The sequence below is a fragment of the Oncorhynchus masou genome, unplaced genomic scaffold (genome assembly GCF_036934945.1).
Source record: "Oncorhynchus masou masou isolate Uvic2021 unplaced genomic scaffold, UVic_Omas_1.1 unplaced_scaffold_11153, whole genome shotgun sequence".
Classification (NCBI taxonomy): domain Eukaryota; kingdom Metazoa; phylum Chordata; class Actinopteri; order Salmoniformes; family Salmonidae; genus Oncorhynchus; species Oncorhynchus masou.
In genome coordinates this window covers 2,876-8,143 of record NW_027000883.1, presented here as the reverse complement: position 1 = coordinate 8,143, position 5,268 = coordinate 2,876, and the positions used below count along the sequence as shown (strand labels likewise).

The 5,268-nt window shown below is 42.9% G+C and overlaps 1 non-coding gene across 1 annotated transcript; it reads left to right on the top strand.

Annotated features, from left to right (window-relative positions):
• The first annotated feature begins 2,540 nt into the window (after positions 1-2,540).
• LOC135529197 (U2 spliceosomal RNA) lies at positions 2,541-2,740 on the top strand. The gene has a single exon (XR_010453668.1). It is a non-coding gene; the product is annotated as a U2 spliceosomal RNA (small nuclear RNA).
• The last annotated feature ends 2,528 nt before the right edge of the window (positions 2,741-5,268 follow it).

The window sequence follows — 5,268 nt, the reverse complement described above, 5'->3', positions numbered from 1 at the left end:
CCACTCTCCCATAAAGCCCAGATTAATGAAGTGCTGTAGAGACTGTTGTCCTTCTGGCAGGTTCTCCCATCTCAGCCAATAAACTCTGTAGTTCTGTCAGAGTGGTTATTGGGTTCTTGGTCACCTCCTGACCAAGGTCCTCTTGCTCAGCTGCTCAGTTTGGCTGGGACGTGCACGGCTCTCGTGCCGAGTCATATTTTTTTTTCCCACAACGATGGATGACCACTGTGCTCTTGTGAAAGCTTTCAACACTTGTTTTAGTTTGCTGTCACGAACCGGCTCAAAGCCCGGGTGAACAGGCATGGGAGACAGTGAGATAAGGAGTGAAGAAAAGAGAGCATTTATTAACTCCAAAAAAAGCAACACAGCAGGAAAATATACATAGGGTGTGTGTAATCAGTAATCAGGCAGGGTGTAGGCTGGAGTGTTTTGCATGCGACATGAATGTGATAAATGCAGTGGTGCTGAAGGTGCCAATGCAAACAAACAAACAAAGGCCACTAAGAACCACTAACACCAATCTCTAGATAGGTAATAAAAGTCTGCATGAGAGAGAGTCTCTTCCATGAATGTGGAAGAGTGTCCATTTGTTCCTGGGACACCTGGCCCAGGTGTTCCTGCTAGCTGACCACCCTCCCCAACCCCCGCCCCACCGGCATCCTAACAAGGAAACAAGAACAAAGACAGAATACGGCATGACAGAGTGGGAGGGTCGACCATCATTCCCCCATAAACAGGGACCCAGTCAAGGACCTTCCTGACACCTTAGCCCTCTGCACAGCCCAACTGACACAGCCTCTCAAGGCTCCAGCCCACCAGCTAGCTTCTCTGCGCTCCTGCATTGATGAGGGGTTATGTGTTCCACACCCTCCACCTTTGTACCAACCAACCTCCTCCCTCATGACTCCCCACAAAGCAACCCTTCTGCGCACTCCAGGGAAGCAATGTTTAAGAGGAGTTGAAAACAAGACCGGAGGAGGGGAACAGACAGGGAAAGATAGATGACAACCCCAACCAATGGTCAGGTTCACGTAAGCATTCAGGCAAATGGCGCACAAAGACCAACAAGCTGACTTTACAAAATCATCCTCCAGGGCCCAGCAAGGAAACATCAGGGTCCTAATTTTTGCCAGAACTCCAGCCATCCACAGCCTACTTCCCAACGATTCATAGTCACTTCTAACGATTCACTAGGTCACTTCCAACAACGATCAAGAATTTCACTAATTTGCTAATAATTTAACCTTGTAAGGTGTTCTGAGACATCTGCAGCAGCTGTTCTTTAGTACACAACTCTAACAGGTCCCCCTCTGATGGGAAGAGCAGACGAACTTGTGCACGTGAGACGACCATTAGTCACAAGTTAAACAATCTTGCTCAACCCCTCTGCCGAGGCACATCAAACCACAACCAGAGAAATGACAATCACCCTGGAGCACTGTCACGAAGAGGAGATGAGACATGGAGCTTCCCCCAAAACCTACAGTAACCCAAACCTGAGTCACCAGTGGAGGCAGATTTGCAGTGGTGAATTCTGCGACTGTGGCCCCGTTGGCATAGGAAAAACTCCTCAACGTGCTGGCTAACCCCCACCTAGGCCACGGATGTGCTCCCCAAGACAACTCGCCCGAGTCCACAGACCACCACACGAAAATAACGTAAACATTTAACCATGCTTTCTTTAAACATGTCCCAAAAATATGAAACACATCGCCAAGGCTACCAGGGTAATTAAGGCGATAGCTCAGGTAGCAAGTTCCACTACCCTACACAAATCTCCTACTACACAGCGATTTACTCACCTCCTAGACTGACTTCCCAACAGAAAGAGAACAAGAGTTCAGGCTAGCAGGGCCTGGAAACAACCATTATCTTCCAACAGCACAAAACCAAGCAACAAAAACCAATACTGGCCTATCAAACCAAACACAATATGGATATACAGTATGTCTCATCATAATTTTCTCTTGGAGATCTACAGACAGTTCCTTGGACTTGATGGTATGGTTTCTGCTCTGACATGCACTGTCAACTGTGGGACCTTATATAGACAAGTGTGTTTCTTTCTAAATCATGTCCAAACAATTTAATTGGCCACAGGTGGACTCCAATCAAGTTCTAGTTACATCTCAATAATGATCAAAGGAAATTGGATAAACCTGAGCTTCATTTGGAGTGTCATAGCAAAGAGGTGTCAATACTTAAATGAGATATTTCTGGTTGACTATCTTTACCCTGAAATAAACCAACCAGGAAGAAGGTGGAATTTGATCCTTACAGAAAAACATGATTTTTTTCGTTCAATATTATTTGTCCTTGCGTGCACCATAAATTGAAAAAGGACATGTCAGTCAGTTTAACACTTTTTGGTTTGCTGATATTTCAACTGGAAAATAGATTATGGTGTATGATATGATGTTGTGGTACATTATTGTAAAACAATTTTAATTGAATTATTATGTATATTTTTTAAACCAGTGAGTTTTGTGTTGAAAACTGCTTGGTTCGATAAGAGCATCTAATATGGTTATAGACGTGTGAATTGTTCACTGTGTTTGATGGAAAAGTTAAATAAACGCTTTGAATCATCTGTTCTTATAAGTTTAATATCTGATAAGTCCCCCATCGGGGGATTATGTATTAAATTGATTTTTCGAACGGGGAGTCGGTAATGGGGCTTGCTCTGTCTGCTCCATGCATCGACCCGGTTTTGCAGTACCTCAGGAACGGTGCAACGCTTTTCTCCCATTGTCAAGGAAAAAAACTACACAGAGGCATGTAAACAGCCAGGAGAAGAAGGGAGGGAAAGGAAGGCGAAGCGCCCTCCGTGAGGTCCCCTGTTTCCCCTCCATTTTACTTTAAAAAAAGGTACATTCACCAAGATAGTGTGTCTGTCTGTGCCTTTTTCCCCACAACCTCTGAAAATGTGGCTAGTGTGTTCGGGAACCACCCGCGAGAACCCGGCCAACAGTGCACAGAGTGCGTCTCAGGCCCCGACCTCTGACTTCCATACGACTCTGGATTCTCTTCATTAGGCACATACCTTTTACCAAAGACTTCCTTGCGTGGCTCTATGGTGGACAGCCTGAAGTTAACCACAATGTTTCTGACCAAGGGGAAAAGGGACTGAACATAAAACAAAATTATATTTAATGTCTTGTCAGTTAATGCCAGGGGATTGAGAGACACTGCCAAGCAACGTGATAACCATTACACTACAGAAACTGCTGCTCCAACTATCAGCAAGGAATAAACCGAATTTATGATATTCAATGCACGTGTGTTCGAATTTCCAAAATAAGGCATTTATGAAAATTCTGTGTTACAAACTCAGTAATAATTGCATGTGTCAAAGAGCACTGTTTTGAATCGGGGGCATTTATGAAAACTATGCAAAGTTGGGGGCATTTCTATAAAAATGTATTCTCTGTTAGAAATATGTTAAATATTTTATGCGTCAATGAGTGCTGTTTCCAACAGGTTTCAAACCGGGACCTTTCGCATACTTAGCAAACATAGTAACCACTACACTACAGACACTCCTGCATGAATTATCAGCAAGGAGTAAACTGAATTTTACTGATATTCATTGCATGGAATTGAATTCACAGAATGGGAGGCATTCATGAAAATGGGAATTCTCTGTTACAAATACAGGACGTATTGCATGTCTCAATGAGCTCTGTTTCCACCCGTCTCTGAAACAAGGTACATTTCGCGTGTTAAGCAAACGTGATAACCACTACACTACAGAAATTGCTACGAGAACTATCAGCAAGGAATAAACTGAATTTTCCAGATATTCATTGCATATATTAAAATTTTCAAAATAAGGCATTTATGACAAAAACAATGTCTATATTACAAATACGGTACTTAATGCATGTGTCAATGAGCACTGTTTCCACCCAGCTTGAAATCTGGGACCTTTTGCGTGTAAAGCGCACATGATAACCACTACACTACTACAGAACCTGCTACGAGAACTATCAGCAAAGAGTAAACATAATTTTACAGATAATTCATTGCATTCCATGTGTCAATTCACTGTTTCCACCCGGCTCGGAACCGTGACCTTTCGGTGTGAAGCAAACGTGCAAACCAATACCACAGACACTGCTGCTTGAATTGTCATCAAGGTGTAAACACATTTTACAGATATTCATTGCATAAATTCAAATTTCCAAAATAAGGCATTCATGAAAAATAAATATGTTTTACAAATACATTAATTATTCCATGTGTCAATTAGCGCTGTTTCCGCCCAGCTTGAAACCGGGGACCTTTCGCCTGTTAAGCGAACGTGCAAACCACAACACTACAGAAACTGCTGCTTGAATTGTCATCAAGGAGTAAAACAAATTTTACAGATAATTACTGCATGAAGTCAATTTTCCAAAATAAGGCATTTATGAAAAATATTTCTCTATTACAAATACGAATATGTGTCAATTACAGTGGGGAGAACAAGTATTTGATACATTGCCGATTTTGCAGGTTTTCCTACTTTCAAAGAATGTAGAGGTCTGTAATTTTTATCATAGGTACACTTCAACTGTGAGAGACGGAATCTAAAACAAAAATCCAGAAGATCACATTGTATGATTTTAAAGTAATTAATTAGCATTTTATTGCATGCCATAAGTATTTGATACATCAGAAAAGCTGAACTTAATATTTGGCACAGAACCTTGTTTGAAATTACAGAGACTTACACGCTTTCCTCATGTAGTTCTTGACCAGGTTTGCACACACTGCATCAGGGATTTTTGGCCCACTCCTCCTCCTGACAGACCTTCTCCAGATCCCCAGTTTTCAGGCCTGTCACTGGGCAATACAGACATTCTACCTCCCTCCAAAGATTTTCTATTGGGTTCAGGTCTGAGACTGGCTAGCCCTGTGACCTGAGATGCTTCTCTACGGAGCCACTCCTTAGTTGCCCTGGCTGTGTGTTTTGAGTCGTTGTCATGCTGGAAGACCCAGCCACCACCCATCTTCAATGCTCTTACTGAGGGAAGGAGGTTGTTGGCCAGATCTCACCATACATGGCCCCCATCCATCCTCCCTCAATACGGTGCAGTCGTCCTGTCCCCGTTGCAGAAAAGCATCCCAGAATGATGTTTCCACCATGCTTCACAGTTGGGATGGTGTTCTTGGGGTTGTACTCATCCTTCTTCTTCCTCCAAACACGCGAGTGGGTTTAAACCAAAAAAGCTCTATTTTGTCTCATCAGACCATGTGACCTTCTCCCATTCCTCCTGATCATCC